Source organism: Gymnoscopelus braueri (genome assembly GCF_963280865.1).
Source record: "Gymnoscopelus braueri genome assembly, chromosome: 17".
Classification (NCBI taxonomy): domain Eukaryota; kingdom Metazoa; phylum Chordata; class Actinopteri; order Myctophiformes; family Myctophidae; genus Gymnoscopelus; species Gymnoscopelus braueri.
Window position 1 is genome coordinate 48,140,920 of NC_137617.1, and position 24,024 is coordinate 48,164,943.

The 24,024-nt window shown below is 42.0% G+C and overlaps 1 protein-coding gene and 1 pseudogene across 2 annotated transcripts in view; one reads left to right on the forward strand and one right to left on the reverse strand.

Annotated features, from left to right (window-relative positions):
- LOC308105203 (uncharacterized protein) overlaps positions 1 to 24,024 on the forward strand; it is a gene marked incomplete at its 3' end in the record, with an annotated part of 438,556 nt that overhangs the window by 223,317 nt on the left and 191,215 nt on the right. The window lies entirely within an intron of this gene.
- LOC308104377 (semaphorin-4G-like) overlaps positions 1 to 24,024 on the reverse strand; it is a 71,776-nt pseudogene that overhangs the window by 21,117 nt on the left and 26,635 nt on the right. The window contains exon 8 of the transcript in view: positions 10,347 to 10,534. The product of the transcript in view is annotated as a semaphorin-4G-like (transcript). The remainder of the gene's footprint in view (positions 1 to 10,346; positions 10,535 to 24,024) is intronic.

The window sequence follows — 24,024 nt, forward strand, 5'->3', positions numbered from 1 at the left end:
CTTCCGGGGGGCGGAGCCAAAATCCGAGCTCGAAGTATTTGTTCGTAGACCCCCACTTAGGGGGGGTAGAAAAAGTTTCGGAGCGATTCAGGCACTTTTCATTTAACATGGGGTTTCAATGGGGAGTTTTTAGGAGCCTTCTCCGGGGCGTGGCTTCCGGGGGAAGGGGCGGGCTTAAACGCAACCTTGACAGGTGTGTTCAGTTTTCAAAGACCTTTCATTTGATGTATGGTATGTCTAAATTGGACATTTACTTATCTCAGAGGAGCTGCACGCAGGCAGTGCACACAGACAGAGACACAGAGACACAACCCGAGCACGGTTTCATAGTAAGCTCCACTTGCGCGGAGGCGCGCCTCCTTCCGCTGCGTTCGCAATAACATGCTATCTAAATTACATTTTAACACATTGACTGCCAGAGTTTTTCAGAAAAGTCTGTAGCCTCTGCCAGGGTTTTAAACGATTTTGGTACCTTTTCGCATAGCCACAGAATATTTTTCTCCAGTATGATTGATCCCAGATAATTTCTAATCACAGATGAGATTCAGGTGTGGTTTCACAAATGTCAACGAGGTCATTATGACCTTGTTGTCATGTGTTGTTTGATGTTTGAAAATAGCTCAAAACCAGTAGTTTCAAACCAAAAAACAATGTGAATTGTTTGTCCGTTTGAATTTTAACATTGAAGTGGATGGAGCAGCAAATCTTTGGAAATTGTTATCTCCTTATTCGTTTGGAATATCGAAAGAGTGTCAATACTAAATAATTAGAGAATCTTTTTAGAATTTTTTTTTATTTTTTTTAAGTTTATTTTTTTTATTTTTTTCATGACGTTTTTTAACGTCTTTGGCAGGCAATAGCTGAAGGCCCAAAGACGTTTATAAACGTCTTTGGCAGTTAACCTTTGCATAAGCCTGCAAGGTCGTCAAGTAGGGATGGGACGATAATCGTTATTATCATTTATCGTGATAAAAAAAAAACGCTCACAATAGTTGTATGGCAGAGATTAAAATGTATGGTGAAATTGTCCTCCGTCATACACTGGGATCAATTCACCGTTGCCGAGCTGCATATCCGGTACCACTTAAACCCTCTAGAATTGGTAAAGAACGTACTTGATACAGTCTTTTTTTCACTCTTTAAATTTCTTTGCCAAAAACAGCAGATCTACAAGCTCAAAACGCGTCGCACTGCGACGTGTTTTAAGCTTGTAGATATGCTAATTTTGCTATTTTTTTATTTGGAATCCAGATTTTTGTTTTGCTATTTTTGAATTGGAATCTTTGTTGGTTTTGATTATTATTACATAAAATATTGTTTTTTTCACGATTTTGTAACCCTTTTTTTTTCACCCTGTGCCAATTGATCCTGGGCACTACACTCCCCCCACCAGCCTAGGGCCGAGCTCATGCCTCCTTCAATGCATGAGAGCCAACTGACCTTCTTATCACCTGACAGGGGGGAGTTTCCCCGGTAGGACGTAGAGCGTGGAAGGAGCAAACACTTCCCTTCCCCTCCATCAGGTGCCCCGGCTGTCATGGGGGAGGCGGTATAGCAACCAGGATTACTAAATGTTTTTGTGAGGGTATGAGGGTACTACCCTAGGAGACATGGGGAGAATATGCAAACTCCACACAGAGTAGGCCCTTTACATAACATACCAATTTAGCCCTATATATACTTCGGCTACGTATTTGAAAATTGCCAATCTACAAGCCCACAGCGCGTCGCACCTCGACGCATTGTGAGCTTGTAGATCTGCTATTTTCAAAAGATTTTCTATACATTTTTAGACATGTGAAAACTTGTGAAAGGGGATATTCTGCATAATGAATACTTTTACAATACGTATGTACTGTACTTTTACTCAAGTCAATTTTGAATACAGGACTTTTACTTGTAACGGAGTGTTTCTACATTGAAGCATTGATATCACCCATTTCCAACCTTACTGTATCTTCATATAATTGGTCCTCACATAATGCTCATTATAATTGAAAACGTGAAGGAAAAACTAAATAAACTCAAAAATATAACCAGGAAAGTGTGTTCCTCGGAGCACACTTTCCTGGTTATATTTTTGAGTTTATTTAGTTTTTCCTTCATGTTTTCAATTTCAGTTTAGTTTTAATTTGTTTTTGATGTGGGTTTGCTAGTTTTAGTCTCTTTTTGTTTTAAAAGGCTTAGTTTTGTATTTTAGTATTTTTGTATACTATATACTATACTAAAGCTCAGAAAAACAATTGCCGGTCAGAGCTTGTAGATCGGCTATTCTTGCAATTTTTCAAGAACAATGACTCAAACTAAGGACATTTTCTCTTTGATATGAATTAGTTTTAGTTTTGTAACCAGACAACACAGTTTCAGTTATCCTTATTTTGTGGGAGGAGAACAGTCACTTTCACTCCTTAATTTTACCGTCCGTCATCAGACTAACGATTGATAATCACTCTAAGACTAGAAGACTAGATTTTGATATTTAGTCGACTAAGACTAGACAAAGACTAAACAATTTCAGATGACTAAAATAGGACTAAAACTAACTGGTGTGTTTCTCAGACTAAATCGGTGTGTGCTGTCAAAATTAACACTGGGATGAAAAATCCATAATTTTAATGATTAAATTATGAATTTTAGAAACATTTTAACAACGGTGTGTTTCAACACACCATGTAACACACACCACGGTAACCCGGTTTGGGCCGGAGTCCAGAGTCCTTCCCATATAAGGTGCTCTAGAGCAGCTAGAGCAAAGCACCATATGGGTAGGCATACGTCATCAACACGTCATGAATTGTCACCTCTGCAGACCATCGCGCAGGTGTCCAACTTGTAGATGTCATTAGTGTATCCAGTCAGCTGGGTCCATCCTCCATGGATAAACATGACCTTCCCCATGGCACAGGCCGAGTGGTAGCACTTCGCCTCTGGAACAGAGCCAGACACCTCGAGTTTAACCCATCCGTGTGTGTCCACGTCGAACGCATAGAGCACGTTGTAGTACTCGGATACGCTCATTCCCCCCCCAGATGTAGACCGTCACTTCTATCAGCACGGCTGTGTAGCCCTCGCACATGGATGGAGCCGCAAAAGGACGTTCTCCTGTTCCAGGTGTCACCGGAGGCGACTTCATCCAGCGCAAAGGTACAGTGTTGAAGACGTGCACGTCGATCTGATCGCCGTCGTTCAGGTTACTGAACGGCGGTGACGAAAAGCAGTACACCTTGTAACCACACAATACAGTTTCAGTTATTCAGATAATCACTCTAAGACTAGAAGACTAGATTTTGATATTTAGTCGACTAAGACTAGACAAAGACTAAACAATTTCAGATGACTAAAATAGGACTAAAACTAAATGGTGTGTTTTTCAAAAGACTAAGACTAAATCAGTGTGTGCTGTCATAATTAACAATGGGATGACCACCTCTGCAGTTGTATGGCGTCTGGTAAATACGCAACACACAACTTTTTCAACTTAATTACCTAAAAACTGCTGAAATAGACCAGAGCGTTGACTCTTCACCGGGCAGCTAGCTACAGCACATCATGCTATACGAGAGGGCCTACGTACTTAGAAGTCATGGCCGACAGTTCCCACCTAATGTCACGCGGGAGTTCAGACCGTTCCAGACCACCCTGAATAACTTTTAGCTTGCATAACGTCTTAAGACTGGGACACAGGTCTAAGACATACACCTCATCGGGGTTCCCTTCTATGAATACGATGATACGATCCTCCACCAGGCAACAGCACGTCCAGAACATCTGACACCTGTCACCTTTCCCATTGGGCTCAATCTCCTTCCAGGAGAAGGTCTCTGGGTTGAACTTCCAGATCTTCCACAGATCATTTGTGATCTGGTTCGAGTTGAAGCCACCAAATACGTAGAGCTCTCCGTTGTAGGCAAAGGCTGAATGACAATGGCGTCCTTCTGGGAGAAGCTGTGCAGAGGGTGTGCTCAGCCAGCAGCTGGTCTCTGTGTCAAACACCCTGACGTCGTTGTAGTGCTGCCTCTCGTACCCGCAGCCGCCAAACACAAACATCTTTGCACCGATGATGGTGGCAGAGTGACATGCCGAAATAGACGATGGAGAGCCTCCGGTGTTAACCAAAGACCAGACCATCGTGGAGGTGTCCAACTTGTAGATGTCATTAGTGTATCCAGTCAGCTGGGTCCATCCTCCATGGATAAACATGACCTTCCCCATGGCACAGGCCGAGTGGTAGCACTTCGCCTCTGGAACAGAGCCAGACACCTCGGGTTTAACCCATCCGTGTGTGTCCACGTCGAACGCATAGAGCACGTTGTAGTACTCGGATACGCTCAGTCCCCCCCAGATGTAGACCGTCATTTCTATCAGCACAGCTGTGTAGCCCTCGCACATGGATGGAGCCGCAAAGGGACGTTCTCCTGTTCCAGGTGTCACCGGAGGCGACTTCATCCAGCGCAAAGGTACAGTGTTGAAGACGTGCACGTCGATCCAATCGCCGTCGTTCAGGTTACTGAGCGGCGGTGACGAAAAGCAGTACACCTTGTGTCCGACCACCACAGACACACGGAGATACCTGTGTTCTCCTTTCAGAAATGTCGTCCAACGAAGCATTTCACACATCTGCACCATCGTAAGAGATTGATTAACTTTTATAGTGAATATTAAAGATTCTATTATATAGAATATTAAAAGAGTTGACAGTAAAAAAAGATCTCCAATTTCTACTTGTCAATTGGTGATTCTCGATTCGTCTCTTACTTTGTGCGCCATCGTTAACCAGCGTAACTCATTTATAGAGGATGTTGTGATGTCGTCGCGTGATGACGTCATTGTGTTGAATAGCCAATGACGTTACTCAATCTGAATTGGCCAGACAGGTCAGACAGCATTACAGGCAGATAGCCATGACGTCCTGCACAAATTATCGAGTCAATTCAAAATTGCGACATTTAAACAACTCAAATAATGTTCAGATAAGTGCAAATAAAAGCCCACGTCCTCCTCCTTCCATTATTAACTACCGGATTTAGAAGACATTTGTAGAATTCCCAGAAGCAAAGATTTGAGTTACAAATGTTCGCTTTAAAAAAATATATATATTCAAAGATTTGAACAAATGTTCACGATTTTTCAGAAACAGCAGATCTACAAGCTTGTAGCACGGCTATGAGCTTTAGATCTGCTATTTTTGAAAAGCCCAAAGAAATAAAAAAAAAGTCAGTGCAATTCATTTATAGAGGATGTTGTGATGACGAAGTTGTGATGTCGTCACGTGATGACGTCATCGTGTTGAATAGCCAATGACGTTACTCAATCTGAATTGGCCATTTGGTGAAAAAAACGATATAATTTGAAATTCAGTTCTATGATGTCAGTCGTCCATAGTTGGGCATATCGAGAGAAAGGCGCACGCACGCACGCACATACTTGGACGTTATAGATGTAGACACACTTCACTGTTTGTGAAGATGTGGACGTGTAAGTGTTTGAGGTCTCAACGCTCAAGAAGAGCTTCTTCCTGGTGGCTGCTAGAACCATAAACAGGGACATGTTTGGGGGACAAACATTTAAATGTGTGCTGACACTGGGAACTGCACTCATTCCTGTACAGATTGCTCAAACTGATATTTCACAATGTATTCAATATCTACTCAATATCTATATCTATTAGCTATATAGCTATTGCAATGTAATAGGCAACAAGAAAAATAAAATGGGTGCCGCTTGACAACGACGTCATCTGCTTTGCTACTATTGTGATTGGTTAGGTGTGAACCAATCGCCGAAGACTGCCTCTTTGGCAACGTCCATCCCAGAAACGGCTGTAGTGGGGAGGGCTTTCAGACTGAATAATGGAGTGAAACGAAATGAAAATTCAGGCTGAGTGTCAGGCTACCACCACCCGCAACTACCAATATTTACAAGTGACTTTACTGCATCTCGTATCCACTAAGTGAAAGTACTGTATGTCACAGTTGGACATGGAGACAGATGTTGGTGCTTTTTCTGGTTAGTGGCAGTGGTGGAAATTAACTAAGTAGATTTACTTAAGTAATGTACTTGAGTACAATTTTAAGATATTTTTACTTTAGTTGAGTATTTCCAAAACTTTTTACTTCTACTCCACTACATTTCAAAGGCAAATTTGAGATTTTACATTTATTTGAAAACTTTAGTTACTAGTTACTTTGTCGATTTGGTTTATTATAAAAATATATTCACCCCATCTAAACATCTTTACTTAAGTAAAAAAATGTAGTACTTTTTCCACCACGCGGCTCTCTCACATGCGTTACTAGGATCCGGTGGGAAAGGCCCGTTCGCGTATTTGACAGTTGGATATAGAGACAGATGTTGGTAGTTATTCTGGTTATAGGAGTATTGGCCTGTGCTCTCTGTCTCTGTTGGGAGAGGGGCGACTCTATGCAGCATGACTCTCTGCATATCAGCATAAAAACATAATAATTCACACCGATGCCAACCCTCCTACTGCCAGCCCATATCCCCTGACACACACACACACACACACACACACACACACACACACACACACACACACACACACACACACACACACACACACACACACACACACACACACACACACACACACACACACACACACACACACACACACACACACACACAGTCTTGGCAGAGCAGCTCAGTGATAAGGTGTGCTACTCCGAATGTCTAGTTTAACCTTGCAGTATAGAAGCTGAAGCCGATCTGCATGCATCACAACATAATACTACTGTATGTGAATAATCAAGTTATGTAACAGGTGTACTAACTGTAATTATCACAGAACCCTCCGTACGTTACATTCTATGTAGATTATGTATCCTTATAGATGGATTAAGCAAGGGATAATTGTCAGCACGCTGGTCGTTGTTGAAAAATAAACGATTATCCCGCTTATTAAAAAAAAGAAAAAAAGAAAAAAAAAAGTATTTCCTTGCTTAAGGTAATGAGTGTAGTCCATAAGTGTTGAGCTGGGCGGACAAGCTCGCCTCGGAAAACAAGGAAGTGTTGATCAAATAGAATACATGTTTGGTTACTGCATTGTCTATTTCTCGCTTCAAATGTTTTCAAAAACATTCTTGAGAGCAACGTATAGTTGTAAATGATACGGTGGGTTTGTTTACATGTTGGATACAGCATCAAATTCAAGCAGCACAGGTTGATATGAGCAGGTGCTCTGAGTCTTGGATTAGACAGGTTGATATGAGCAGGTGCTCTGAGTCTTGGATTAGACAGGTTGATATGAGCAGGTGCTCTGAGTCTTTGATTAGACAGGTTGATATGAGCAGGTGCTCTGAGTCTTTGATTAGACAGGTTGATATGAGCAGGTGCTCTGAGTCTTTGATTAGACAGGTTGATATGAGCAGGTGCTCTGAGTCTTTGATTAGACAGGTTGATATCATGAGCAGGTGCTCCGAGTCTTTGATTAGACAGGTTGATATCATGAGCAGGTGCTCCGAGTCTTTGATTAGACAGCGGTCTGTTATAGAGCTCAGCGGTCATTTTCCAGAAATAACACACCGCTGAATTCAGCGATTGACCAATCAGAATCAAGCATTCAACCAAGCCGCGTAATGATACAATATAACTTATACAATTGGGGTGGTTGTATTAGGTCTCCCTGCTCTTCTATTGAGACATTTAGATATTGTGTCTAGGTGAGACATGATCTTTGACGCCATCCTGTTTCTGGTTTGACACGAATTTTCAAAATATATTTTTTTCCCCTGAGCAAGCAGGCATGCTCTATTAGCTCAGTGGTAAAACATTTCAGCACTTGTGCAGTAAACCGGGTTCAAATCCGGGCGAAGACTAGTACTTGCTTTTAAAAACATTCTTACATACCATTATGAACAAAGTACAATTCCTTTATTGTATCAGTGCATTGCTGTATTGAAGTTTAGACATTTTACAAAACAATAAAGAAGTCATTTTCTTTTTAATAGCCGATCTACAAGCTCATAACACGTGATCCGACCAAGGGTCTAGATTATAAATTGAGGCTATATAGGAGGAGCACCGCCTGTGCCTGCCATATCTATGGTGCCTGCTGCCTTGAGCACCATGTTGCTTCCTGAGTCTTGAGACGGTCCGCCTTCGACTCACCCGATTGGACAGAGGGAGAAAATCAGCGCCTGCCTCCAGCAGTTTTATGCTTAGTCGCGGAGAGCAGATAAACGCAAGGTCTGCGCGACTAGCGGAAAAATCTGCTCTTGCGTGAATCAACGCATTTGCATTGACAATGCATTGGCAGATTCTGCAAACAGCGGCCAGCCAACTCTTGGTGGGAGCGCGCCCTTACAAGTAAAAGTCCAGAATAAAAAATTTACTTGAGTAAAAGTACAAAAGTATTGGCATCAAAATGTACTTAAAGTACCAAAAGTAAAAGTACTAAATATTTGAAAATAGCAGATCTACAAGCTCACAATGCGTCGCAATGCGACGCGTTGTGAGCTTGTAGATCGGCTATTTTCAAATGTATGTATGTATAAAATAGGTTTAAAGGGGTTAATGTATGTTTCATAATATCATAATTTATATCTGAAAAGTAACTAGTAACTAATGTTCTCAAATAATTGTAGTGGAGTAAAAGTACACTATTTGCCTCTGAGATGTAGTGGAGTAGAAGTAAAAGTATTGGAAATTGGAAATACTCAAGTAAAGTACAAACACCTCAAAATTGTACTTAAGTACAGTACTTAAGTAAATGTACTTAGTTACTTTCCACCACTGCAGATTATGAATGGCCTGTAGTCTCGCCGTTTCACCACTGCTGGTTGCAGAAGCAATTAGGCTCCATTCAAGCGGATGGGTTTTTGGCCAAACGTTGCACTTTATTGTATTACCTTAATAAAGATTGTCGTAAATACTATATGCTTCCAGTCGCTAGTTTAAAGTCTTCTTTCAATCATCATGATATGCGTTTTGGTAAATTATGGTCCCATTCATTTTAAAATGAATAATAATGATAATAATGATAAAGTATAGGGTATGTTTCTAGGGTTTCTACTGGTTCTACCAAGTGAAGACCCGCCCTCGCTGCGGTTTCGGCCAATAGCGTTAATTTCCGGCGACATTTCGGAAACGGATATCAACCGGATATAGAAAGATGGTAGATTTGAAATCGCTGCAAACTAGGCTTCACTTACGGTCTGTAGAAACCAATGGCGTGACGATGTCCATATTATTCAAGGTCTACGGATCTGACACGTTGTGATCCTGTAGGTCAGCTATTTCCCCCCTTTTTTTTTAAAAGAGCTTAACTGGTTAATACAATCAATTCTTCTTCCTAGAAATGTAGTGGAGTCAAGAATTTGACTTATTTATTTATTTATATTTTCTTTTATAGTTTAGAAATATAAATATATTTTTTTCTTCTCCTTAATCCTTGAAGGTGGATTACTATTATTGTCCTTATTATTACTATATTAGTATTATGATTATTATGTGCCTACCTGTGGAAGGACCTTGGGAAGGGTGGGAGGGGGGGGTTAGTAAGGGAAGGGGGGAGAAAGAAGAAGCACTGAACAAATTGTATGAAGAGAACGGTCGTACACAAAAAAAAACATGAAGTGAAGATTCCACAGAAACATAATAATCAAGTAAAGTATAGATTCCCACAGACAACACATTCCCACTGAGCATTATTTGGGCTATTAGACATCTAAAATACGTCTTAACGGCTGGGCTAAAACCTGGTAATAACTGGTCTAAAAGTTAAAGTTTATTCAACGGCTAGACTTAGCCTATAAGTTGAAACAACATAATTTCATCGGCTATATATAGACGGTCTATATGTAGACGATTAAAAAAACAGCTAATCAACGTCTAGGCCAGTGGTTCTCAAACGTTTTCATGTCAAGGACCCCCAAAATGATATGTATTTGGCCGTGGACCCCCCCTTCTCAAAATATTGTGTTCCAGGGACCCCCAGAAGCAAAGGTTTGGAGTTAAAAATATTCACTTTAAAAAATATATGTTCAAAAAGGTTTGCACAAACTTTCACAATAAAAAAAAAATAGCAGATCTACAAGCTCATAGCGCGGCACCCGCTAGGAACAATTATTGTGACGCTATATTAACACATTTAGCTGGGGACCCCCTGGAACCCCCCAAAGGACCCCTGGTGGTCCCCAGACCCCACTTTGAGAGCCAATGGTCTAGGCTAAGCCTAGCCGTTGAAAAAAAGGTCCAAGTTATAACACAGTTTTAGACGGACGTCTCATAGCCGACTATATGGCTCACTGGGTTTACTCGAGTACAGAGTACTCCAGTATAATGTACTTGGTACTATTGTCCACCACTAGGGGGCGCTATGTTCTTACCATTCCAGGCCGAAGACGCCGTAGAAGGTGCTTTGGCGTGCGTCTCGTCCTCCCGCTCCGCCCGGCAGAACGAACACACTGCGCAGGATGTTCAGGTGGATCTCATAGTCCGGCACGGAGCACACCATCCTGGCCTTCAGGAAGGACGTCCACTTCCTCTGCAGCGTCCTCTGGCCTCCCCAGTCACCCTGGAGGATGAACCACATATACACAGGTTGACTGGAGGGTCCTCTGGCCTCCCCAGTCACCCTGGATGAAGAACCAAACACACACAGGGTGACTGGAGGGTCCTCTGGCCTCCCCAGTCACCCTGGAGGAAGAACCACACACACACACACACACACACACACACACACACACACACACACACACACACACACACACACACACACACACACACACACACACACACACACACACACACACACACACACACACACACACACACACACACACACACAATGGAGGGTACCTCCCCAGTCACCCTGTGCCAAATGCACATTATATTGTTATATTTATCTGCTTGAATTATGCATGTTATTGTATCTGATTGAGGTGACTTTAAGTCAGTATGAACATGTCCAGTTCAGGTGAGGGGTAATGGTTTATTTAGGTAATGGGTAATGATGATTACTGTGGGTGATTGATTGATTGGTGCCACACGTTACTTTACAAACAGAGGGTGTGGTACAGGGGGGACAAACCTGACTGAATAACTACATTGGATCCATTGGAACACAGCTTATTAATTTTTTCATCACAAAAAAATAAATAATGAAAAAAGCGTCCACCACTGTTTTTCATAGAGTTGCACCTCCATCTCACCCACACACAAGATAAAGAGGTTTCCTTCTACCAAACATAATGACCTGCATCTGCTCTATCTATAACACACAGTCTGGAATGGATGGATGGATGGATGGATGGATGAGCATAATAACAAGGCAGAGTGTGGGAGAAGAGAGGAACACTTCATCTGTTGATGCTTCATCTTAATGAAACCCAGGGAGAGAGGGAGGGGGAGAGAGAGAGAGAGAGAGAGAGAGAGAGAGAGAGAGAGAGAGAGAGAGAGAGAGAGAGAGAGAGAGAGAGACAGAGAGACAGAGAGACAGAGAGACAGAGAGACAGAGAGACAGAGACAGAGACAGAGACAGAGACAGAGACAGAGACAGAGAGAGACAGAGAGATACAGAGACAGAGACAGAGACAGAGAGACAGAGAGACAGAGAGACAGAGAGACAGAGAGATACAGAGACAGAGACAGAGACAGAGAGACAGAGACAGAGAGAGACAGAGAGAGACAGAGAGATACAGAGACAGAGACAGAGACAGAGAGAGAGAGAGAGAGAGAGATTTGTGACAGAGTGACAGAGAGTGACAGAGAATGTACTTAGTTACTTTCCACCACTGATACAGGTCAGGTTGTCAGGGTGAAGATGAGGCCCACAGTGTGGTTTGAAAGGGGGTCAGCTTGTTTCTTTGGCTCATAATCATAGGAGGGGAACATCGTTTGGTGCTAATTAGGTGTATGAAGCCAAAAAAAAAACGTTTGAGAACCTCTGCCATAAAGCACCATTCAACAAAGGTACTGTAGCACCTTTGTTAAATGGTGCTATATAGAACCTTATAGTGTAAATAACCTCCTCAACCACCCAACGATCCACTGAAGAAGCACTGAATAAACACAACATGTTTGTGTTCATGCAGGGACGGCAGGTTGTGCTTCAAACGTCTATTTCCAGAGTGTCAGCTCCCCTCAAAGAGAAGTTTATTTACAGCCTCCTACTATCTGGGTCATGGATTGGAAGATAAGAGAGAAGAGGAGAGAAGTAGAGAGGAAGCTAAAAACTAAAAACAGGTCTCTCAGAGGCTGCAGGGGTAACCGGAAGGCTCGCCCCAAAACACGCTCGCCTTTTTTTCCCCCGGACCAGCAGTTCTTGTATTCTTGTATTTGTTTTACTGAGGATAAGGTTAGAAATACGTTTTGGGTTAGGCATTGTTTGACTGAGGTTAAAGGGATAGTTCACCCCCAAAATGACTTTTTCTCTATCTATTAGTCACCACATGGGGACTTGAATTCTTTTTTTAAATATTTTTTTGTCGCATTCCTAAGACAATAATTTGATGATCAGCGGACCGGTAGGCAGCGGTTCCGGTAGGAGACTCTTTGTGTCTCCTACCGGAACCGCTGCCGGTCATCAAATTATTGGCAAATTATTATGAATGCAAGTTCAGGTATATAAGGTTAGGTTTTGGCGCCGTTTTATTGAGGTTACGTTTAGAAACGACTAAACTTAACCTCGGTAAAACTATGCCTAAACCCTAACCTTATTCCTAACCTTAACCTCAGTAAAACAAATACAAGAATACAAGAACCGCTGGGCGAGTGTGTTTTGAGGGACGAGTGTTCCGGTTACCACCATAAATAATACATTTTAGGAAAGAAGCCGTAAGCCATATAAAATCTGCCCTCGTGCCACGATTAGCCCCCGCCGGGCCGGACTCTGGACATGTCTGTCTGTCTGTCTGTCTGTCTGTCTGTCTGTCTGTCTGTCTGTCAGTCACATGGCTTTAGGGAGCTGTGCTCCACATTGAATGTTCATGTGCTGCTGACAGTGTTGCCATGTCTGCTTATTATAAGCGACTTTGGGCTTGTTTTTCTGTAAAGTCGCTATACAATATTGGTAGTGGCGGGTTGAGTTTTTTTTTGGGGCTTGTTTTTGAAGTGTAGTTTCTTATTCTGGGCTTTCTTCTTAATGTTGTTTAAACCAGTGGTTCTCAAACATTTTCATGTCAAGGACCCCCAAATTAATATGTATTTGTCCACGGACTCCCCCATCTGAAAATGATTTTGTGACAGGGACCCCCGTACCAGATTTGTGTTAAAATGTTTCAGAAATATTCCACATTCTTTTGAAAATAGTAAATCTACTGTTGCGTTGTGAACTTGTAGATCGGCTATTTTCAAATAGCCGCTGTAAGTATAGGTTTAAAGTGCTCATGTGGCCACTTCTTTTGGGCTCGTTTTCATAGACCTGGTTTCTTATTTCTCTCTCAGAATCTGGCAACACTGCTGTGGCCCAGTTGTGACTGAAACCATCACTTCCTGTCACTGTGACAAAACTCTGTTAACGGCAGTGATGGAAAGTAACCAAGTACATTTACTCAAGTACTGTTCTTAAGTACCATTTTGATGTACGCACCCCCCCCCCACACACACACACACACACACACACACACACACACACACACACACACACACACACACACACACACACACACACACACACACACACACACACACACACACACACACACACACCCACCCCTTCTCTGGATTTTCATGAAGTGTTTCCAGGGGACACCGATCAGCAGTGAAATGAGGTGAAAGGGGATTGAGAGAGAGAGAGAGAGAGAGAGAGAGAGAGAGAGGGGGGGGGGGGTCTAAGACGACTGGAACAGACTCTGGGAAGTTGGGTGTTCGTTCTAATCTAGTCTGCCTGGTAACGGTGGTACGATGGAGGAACCAACATGAGAGCAGGGGTGAAAGCGGGTTGGAACGGGCCAGCACGGCGTTCCGCTAAAAGATTCAATGCCGGTACGGCCAGGAAGAAGAGGGGAAAGCAAGTAGCTGCGACAAACGCATGTCCAGCAAGAAAACACAAGTCTCTCTAGGTCGTCCTTCTATATATTATATCAAGTGCTTTGTGTGCTTGTCATTTCAAAACAGTTTAATTTGTCATTTCAAAGAAAAGTAGCCTAATTGTTGAGTTTTAAATTGATATTGACGTTTTGTGTCAACATTAACACGTCATTCTGTGCTACGCACACCATTTGATTTAAATATATAATTTCCTATGCATAATATCATGTGCCTGTAATGTCTACGCCATAATGTAACAGGCATAAATACATTGAATGCATGTGTTCAGGGATGCGTGAATGAGGAAAACAGTATGAAGAGGTGAAGGTGTTGGGGTATAGTGGAGGAACCGTTGTGACAATGTGACCCGTTGTGAGCTTGTAGATCGGCTATTTTAAAGTTTTCGAATAATTGTAATGAAGTAAAAGGGCAATATTTGCCTCTGAGATGTAGTGGAGTAGAAGTTAAAGTATTGAAAATTGGAAATCCTCCAGTAAAGTAAAAAATATATCTCAAAATTGTACTGAAGTACAGTACTTGAGTAAATGTACTTAGTTACTTTACACCGCTGCGTGCGTGTACGAAACACGTTGGAGGAGAGATGGGCGAGCATCAGCAGGGAGCCGTTGGAGGCACAACAGCGTGCATATCTGACTCATCTGAGACACCTTGACTTTTGTACAGACGTCCATTCAGCTCTGTGTGAATACCTCCGCTTCCGACTCAAAAGACGGAACAACAACAATGTTGCTTCATTTGGAGAAAGCTTTCGCTGAAAATAGCAGATCGACAAGCTGTTGTCGATCTGCTATTTTCCAACGAAAGCTTTCCCCACGATACGGCTGCTGGTGTTTAAGTGGTCGACATCTGACCCCCGGGTCTCTGTATCTGGGGCTGGTCAGGTCAGGTCAGACATTTCTGCCAGGATCTTTGAATGCTACAGAGATCTGTTACTCAAGTCGTTCACACAGGAATGGCGTCGTCCGTTTGTCATTTCCGTTCAAAATATATTCCAACATTATTTTCAAAACGTTGTTGAATTTCCAACAACAGAAACCTCTTATCTCCCATTTTCTAACCTTTTGTGGGTTATTTTTTCGTAAAAGAACGCCCTACATGATCATACTACAGCGTCACACAAAAGCATCTGAAGTAGCAGATCTACAAGCTTCGAAACACGGCGCGAAGCGGCGCGTTTCGAGCTTGTAGATCTCCTACTTCTCCTAGAGGACGCTGCTACTTCTCCGTGAGGACGTGAGGTCACGGAGAATATTCCATGATTTTTCCAAGGTACAGTAAAACGCAGTTTTCGCTGGCAAGGGCACGGTAGACGGATGAATAAATGAATGAATTCCTGGCAGTCAAAGAGTTAAAAACACATGTGTCTCTAGGGACCGGTGTTGTACCCGACTAAGCATCTTTTCCTTAACCTTGTGAAGGCAGCGTCGGTCTAAACCTGCTGATGTTTCACCGCCGCATTAAAATTCTCCGACCTTGTAAAGACGCAATAAGAGCGTTTGTTTGACGTCACATTCTATCTGCAGAAAAACACATTGAGACCCTGTGGCGTTTGTGGTGTTTGTTATGTTTGACATCAGTAATGAGTCTGTTTGCGTGTCCTTGCAGGCGCTACAAATCCATTATTAATCATGCGGATTTAGACTTCAATCTTGCAAACACATTAAAGTTTGATTTATACTTTGTCATTGCGACTGTGTCACTGTGTGGAAAACAGCCGACATACAAGGTCACAAACGCCACGCGTTGTGACCTTGTATGTCGGCCGTTTTCGGTAGAATAAATTAATTATACGTAGCCTGCGAGTTAGTTCTGGCAGCATACACTCGAGAGAGAGATTCTATGGGGCTGTTTACAGCGTCATGCAGACCCATACAGTACGTCATACGAATCTGGTCTGAGGACACAGACGCTATGCTACAATCCTGCTTCTACCAGACTGACTGGGGGATGTTTAAGAACGCCGCTGGGAATAACATCAACGAACTCTCAGACTCAGTCACTGGCTTTATCAGTAAGTGCATAGATGACATAGTCCCAAAAAAGACAGTTCGGATCTATCCCAATCAGAAACCATGGATGGACAGCGGAGTACGTGCACATCTGCATGAACGGGATGCTGGTTTCAAATCTGGCGACGTGGAAACGCGCAACACGACGCGCGCGGCCCTAAACAGCGCCATCAGGAAGGCGAAAAAGGCCTACACAAAAAAGATGCAAGACAAACTCAGCAATGGCGACATCAGGAGCACATGGCAGGCGGTACACACCTTGACAGACTGCAAAACAAGAACCAGAAGCGAGGTGAACCCGCCTGCCTGCCTCCCCAACGAACTGAACACTTTCTACGGCCGGTTTGAGATCAGCTCCAACCGCGGCAGCCAAGCGGGGCCATCAGCAGCACCAGCAGAGGACAACCCTCTAACCATCTCGGAGAGAGAAGTGCGTACAGCCTTCACACGGGTCAACATCCACAAGGCAGCCGGACCTGATGGGATTCCAGGCCGGGTCCTTAAAGGGATACTTCACTCTCGGGCCGGGGACACATTTAAAAAAAATATTAAAAATAAATGAAAAAAGTTATGGAAAATTCATGGCCCCCTCACACATTAGTAGGACACTGCGTGTCGTGAGGGGGCCATGAATTTTCCATAACTTTTTTCATTTATTTTTAATATATTTTTTAAATGTGTCCCCGGCCCGAGAGTGAAGTATCCCTTTAAGACATGTGCAGACCAGCTGGCGGGTGTCTTCGCTGACATCTTTAACCTCTCCCTCTCCCTGGCTGTGGTCCCTGCAGGGTTCAAAATGTCAACCATTGTGCCCATTCCCAAAAAGGCCAAAGTGACATGCCTGAACGACTGGAGACCTGTTGCTCTCACCCCGATCGTCAGCAAGTGTTTCGAGAAACTGGTGAGGGAATACATCAGCTCCACGCTACCTGCCTCGCTGGATCCGTGGCAGTATGCATACCGCAAAAACAGATCCACCGACGACGCTATTGCCATGGCTCTCCACACCGTCCTCTCGCACATGGACAACAAGCTGCTGAAGGACAAATATGTACGTATGCTGTTCGTGGACTACAGCTCAGCATTCAACACCATTGTCCCAGCAATACTTGACAAAAAGCTCAGAGACCTAGGGCTACACCCAAGCATGTGCGACTGGATACAGGACTTCTTGTCCAACCGACATCAGGTGGTGAGAATGGGCAGCATCACATCCGACCCCCTGACCCTCAACACCGGAGCACCCCAGGGATGCGTGCTGAGCCCCCTCCTCTACTCCCTGTACACGTATGACTGCATAGCCACACATGTCTCCAACACCATCATAAAGTACGCGGACGACACGACAGTGATAGGCCGAATCGTCAACAACGACGAGTCTAACTACAGAGAGGAGATCAAATCACTAGCACGCTGGTGCCGGGAGAACAACCTCTCTCTTAACGTCGACAAGACCAAAGAACTGATCGTGGACTTCAGGAGGCCGCGGAGAGACCATGCGCCCATCCTCATCGACGGTGCTGCAGTGGAAAGGGTCAGCGAGTTCAAGTTCCTCGGAGTACACATCGAGGAGGACCTCAAATGGGAGACGCACTCCACACACGTGAGGAAAAAGGCTCAGCAGCGACTGTACTGGCTCCGCCGCCTGAAGAAGCTCGGAGTAGGACGTCGCATCCTCAGGCTGTACTACAACAGTTCTGTCGAAGGCATCCTAACAGGCTGTGTCACGGCCTGGTACGGGAACTGCACTGCCCGAGAAAAGATCAGCCTACAACGAGTAGTGCGATCGGCAGAGCGGATAATGGGAATCAAGCTCCCAGCGCTCCAGGAACTGTACAAAAAGCGGTGCGTGGTCAAAGCCAAGCGCATCATCAAGGACAAGCACCACCCAAGTCACAGACTGTTCAACCCCCTACAACGACCGCGACCGGGCAAGGGGCTCTACCGCAGTATCAAGAGTTCCACCACCAGGTACTGGTGTAGTTTCAATCCGGCTGCTGTCAGAATGCTGAATGGGGCATAAGCCTGGATGAGGCAGTAGTAGTAATGGGCACTTCGGTAGCTAAATGCTAAGCTAACAACATGCTAACATGCTAATTGTGTTAGCATCCGCCATTTTGTTTTTAGTGACGTCATCATTAGGGGGCGTGCCCAAGCATGCCCGGACATGTCTGACCCCCCCTGCTGTGTGGAGGGGGGAGTGGAGGGGGGTTTGGCGCCCCCTGCTGGGAAGGGGAGGAAGTAGGAGGGGGGTTAATTCAATTACTGTGTCTGAGTGGGTGTGTCCCAGACAGGATAACGTGTATTGAAAGGTGAAGGGAGTGGGGGGTGTAGGGGGGTGTGGTTGGGTAACCTAGACAGTGATAATTGAATACACTCAAAAAGGCTAGTGGGGTTTCTGTTTTGTTTTATTCTTAAAGAATAAGAATTGTTATTCTTTGATCAAATGTTTGCGTGTAATTGACTGCTGCAATGTCACTTGAGATTTACAGGCTTCAAGTGGTTGTTTAAAAGGTAACTTTGATTGACTTAGGGCATATTATAGTCTTATTTTAGAAAAATCACTCTTTTATAAATTATTCTTAAAGGGTATAATAATTTTAATACCTATAATGACTTTAGAACATATGCCGTAGCAGGGTTTTATTTTCTAACAGTATTCCTTACTCCCTTGTAGTTAAACTGGGGAACATGCAAAGGAATCAAGGTGCATTAAGAGTGTAACAGGCTGGCAAGTGGTTCTTTAGTCTAGTCTTTTCACACACGGTTTGATTAAAATAAAAATCTTTTTTTTTTAAAGCAATGGTAGCTAAACCTTAATGTGAGATAAGACAACACTGAACAACATCACCATGTTAAACATTTATAACTTTTTTTTTACTGCATACACAGCTTTAGAAAAACAAGTATTTAAAAATACCCCCAGTGCATGCTGGGTAATTATTTTAGCCAATGGGAGTGGCCCCCCTAGTGACATAGCTGATTGAAAATGTCCCACTCACAGGGTGTTATACAGTGTGAACAAGTAGAATGCACCATTGACACAACCTATGTATTGTGTTTAAAGCTGCATTTACTCGCTACTCTTTTAATTCCCTAAAGTACACAGTCCTTTAACAAAAAGGTTTGAACACTTTGAATGTGATTCTAAAAGATGTTAACACATCAGGATAGAGGATACATCGAAAGTCTAACAGGTTTGGTGCCACTGTCTAGTTTCTAGTCCTTTCACTGCAGGTTTAAAAAATAATAATAATCAAAAATTATATTTTAAATGGTATTTTTATGGTAGCTAAACTTTAATGTGACACAAGACAACCCTAACAATATCACCATATTAAAAATGTATAACTTTTTTTTTACAAGTGGAGTACAACTTGATATGATTAATGTAATGACAGGACTCAGGTTACACTTCAAAAGGGAGACAGGCTGGCAAATGGGTCTAGTCCTCTAACCTTTTCACCACTGGTTTAAAAATAAAAAACTTTTTTTGAAAGTTTAGTTTAGCTAAACCTTTTAAGATGTGACACAAGACAACACTGAACAACATCATACAAAAACATGTTCTAACTTAGTACTGCATATACAGCCATAGAATGCAAGTATTCAGAATTTACCTTGGTGCATGCTGGGTAATTATTTTTAACCAATGACTGAGCCTCGATGTGGTTGAACCATCTTTGGAGATCTTACACAGTAACTGTTTCACTTTCATTTTGTTTTAAGACACTTTATGTGTCTTACTTCTAAACAAATGAGTAGATTAACTTACTGACCTCGGCCAATATATATTTTCTAACTAACTTACTGCATCTTTTAAGATGTGACACAAGACAAACCCCTAACCACCTTACCGCATAAGACATTTATATCTTTTTTATTGCAATAGCTTGTAGTAAGCAAGTATTTAAAAGTTACCACAATGCATGCTGGGTATTTTTTTATTTTTTACTTCTTACTCACCGTCTCAGAGGATCATAGTGTCTCACTGTTTGTTAGGTTTTTTTTTTGCTTGCAGTATCATGTAGTATATATTTCTTCTCTCTGTGTATTACTTTTACCTAAAAAATGTATACATAAAGGTGCTAAGCTATCTATACAATGCTATATCTACATACTCAAACTCCATATTAACAAGAGTTTGGTGAAGAAACATATTTTCTGAAAATGAATTCAATGTTTTTGGCTGAAACACTACACCATTTCTATATTAAACCCAGAAGAAGTAACCTCCGTAGGCCTATTGTGAATTAGTAATTAACAGAGTACAATGGATCATGGTCTCCCGCATGCCTGCCAGGTAAGTATAACCTCCTCACCCTATTCGTGGAGGGAAGGGACCCCCACACATACTAGTCACACTTACGGTTCATACGATTTTAAAGTTTCCCTCAATGCATGCTGGGTAATTATTTTTAACCAATGACTGAGCCTCGATGTGGTTGAACCATCTATGAGATCATTCACAATAACGGTTTCACTATCAGTTTTTTAAGACACTTTTTTACTTCTTACTTCCAAACAAAAGAGTAGATTAACTTACCGACCCAACCAATATATATTTTCTAACTAACTTACTGCAGCTTTTAAGATGGTGCACAAGGCATCCTTAACCAACATCATACAAAAACATGTTCTAACTTGATACTGCATACATAGCTTTAGTAGACAAGGATGTCAGATCATCCTGCAATGCATGCTGGGTAATTATTTTTTTAACCAATGGGAGGATCAGTAAAACACTGAGTGCATTGGATCGTAGTTTCTCACCAGCCTGCCAGTGCCAGGTAACAAAGCCAGGAATCTGGTTACGATGGCTCCCCCTGCCAGGTAAGTATGACTTCCTCACGCTATTCGTGGAGGGAAGGGCCCCACACACGTACTAGTCACACTTACGGTTCATACAACACACGCTCAATCACACACTACTATGTTAACGTACACACATTTTATGAACTAGTTGATCAGCTATTTTAGAAACATTTTGAAAATAATGTGTCACCCACTTCTTTTCCAGGACAAAAGTGTGGTTATTTACGCACTTTTAAAAGCTTCATGTTTTGTCTGTCTTATGTCTTGTTTAGTGTTTTTATGTGTTTTTGAATACTTTTATTAATAGTATGCAGAGACAAGCATAGGGGTGTACCGTATTGTGTTCATTCTATTGAACATGTAATATATGTAAAATTGCATTATGTACATGTTTCCAAATAACATTTCTTGAAACTAAGATCTGTATTACTTATTGTAAGTCACTGATTTTGTTAAATACTATTAGTCTACCCTAGATTGTTTTAAACTAAGTATATTGATATTATATAATGTGTGATAAATTGATGATTTAAACTGGAAATGAGTTCTTGAGCTTTTTAATTTGTTTTTTAACATATTAATCTCAGGGGAAGGTTAGCCAGGATTAAAGTTAACCTGTAAACAGATGACAGGCTGCTCATTATTCAGCCATGTACTCTTTTTAATCCACGGTTTTCAAAAATCTAAATTATAATTTTGAAGTCTAGGTTAGATAAAGCTGAATGTTACACCAAACATCTCCTAATAAATATATATTTTCAAACTAACTTATTTACTGTATACATAGCCTTAGAAAAAACTATTATTTTGTGTCACCCCAATGCATGATGGGTAATTACACCCCTCACATACATGGACCAATGAGAGAAGGCGGGGTTTTGAATGTATGCTAATTTGGGCCCCAATAGTGGATATCTGAGTACTCATTCCTATTTACTAGTTGTTAAGAAGACATTTTATCAAGCTGACTAACCCTTATAACTAGGATGTATAAAACTACAATACATTTTCCTCAACAGTGAAAGAAAACTCTGAGAAAATGAATGATTCGGGAATATACCACAAAGCAATTATAGTGGGCATAATATCATTGCTGTACGTGTATTAATGAAACAGCTAAATTTGGTCACATTTCGATTTTTATCATCCGCAACGTAATAGATCTTCTGTAAAGCTCATTTTCATCATGACACCGTGAACATCGATGAATAGATTATATGGCATACACAGTTTTTATTTACATGATTATTATTAAAAACGTATACCATTATCAATTATATTCATATACAACAAACATGAGGTTTCATCTAAATCAATCATTCTCTGTATAACATACATAACATTACGCATAGACCAATCACGTATACCTTGCTGATACTTTAAGACGCACATATCAATGATATATGTACACAGGACCATCACATGACATACTCCTTTTGAGTCTCCTTGTTTTTCATCATAAAAACTACGGCCCTCACGTTTCTATCATTAATGACACACCTATTATGACCATGGTACCCTGATATTAGCTCTTTATATGTAGTATTCCTAGTTTTTACATAATGAATATGACTTCTAAAAATATCATATCCCTCTGGTGGGTATACAATATCACCGGGCTTTGTATATTGATCAATTACAGAATTCACAAGGGTTATAAGTCTATTGTAAATAGAACCCTCAATACTAGATGTCACCCCCATTGTAATGAATATCAGTATGGTGATCTAGGTGGCCTCTTTATTCTCTGTATTTGGCTATGCCTCGCTGTCCTCCAGAGTGTACAGGAATGACAAATACTGTACAGGAATGACAAATACTGTTGTGCATGGGTCTGTCCGTATTCCTTTATCCATGTGATGAGTGTATCGTCCTCTAAATAAGATTCAGTATAATCCACTGCATTGTCTGTAGGATCACACAACTCAGGAGTGCATCGTCCTAGGTATGAAATGAAAAAGTCAGTATAGAAATAAAACCTATGGCCTGTTTCCATTGGGGTCCTTTGTATTCAACTCATAGAATAAAGACTGACCCCGACGGGATTTGAACCCGCAACCTTCTGATCTGGAGTCAGACGTGCTACCGTTGTGCCACAGAGTCCTTATAAATTAAGTTTTACTCACCAACATTTCTTGGCTATGTCATATCATGCTTTAATAGAAAAGTGAATACCACTTCAACCAACATGGATAGTATTAGTAATGATAAATAATCACAAAAATGTAAAACTCGTAATGTCTGTTGGAGATCAGCCGTTCTCCTTAGCTTGGAGCGTAAAGATCGTTTTTCCTTCATAGAGTGTGCATGTATGGACATGTCTGAGTCTTGTATCAAGCCTGAGCCAAACAGAGGTCTGCAGGGCGGTTTGGAGGTGTGTCAGGGGAGTCACTTTAACCTATTGTGACCATTCAGGCCTATGCATTGGTAAAGGGGCCCCCCACGTCACTGAGGGAGTGGTCCTACAAAACGTATATAGGCAGCTCTTTGCAAGAGCTGCTAGGAAGAGAAAACTTCTCTAACTAGAGCTGAAAGTTAACCCGAAAACACCCCCGCCTGGACATCCTAAGAAAAATATCTTTAAAGTCACTTTCTAACATTGGACTACACTACATGTTCGCTGTTGAGTGGATACGCCGTGCTGCGGGGACAACGAACAGGAACCTTTTTACAGCTATTCTGGTGGCCTGATTTTTGATGGTTCGCCTGACTAAAAACTCTCCTCTCTGGTCCTTTTCTATTAAGAAAACTCAGAAAGCCTAGACCTAGAGAGACGATAGCTGAAAGAAGAAGAAGAAGATGTACTCTACCCATTTGATTTATGAGGCAGAGGATGAAAAGATATGGCAACTGTCTAATGATCGAAAATTGCGGTGCTATTTTTCACTATCCACCCGTTTTCCATTTGTTGAACTGTATACAATGGAAGAGGGTGAAGTATTCTCTGAAGAAGGATTGCATCATGTTAGAGTTTATGCATCTGAATTTGAAAGATTGAAGACTGCCATTATGGATTTCACTGATTATCTGCTCTGGGGGAGATGGGCCACCGATGACTACATCAGACCATTAGATATGGTGAAAGTGGACAAGACAATCCCTATCCGGTTATCCGAGGGTGAAGCCTTCCTTATTGACTGTTCAAGGACATATTTATGGCTATTGGTGAGATTCCAGTCTCAGGGCCCTA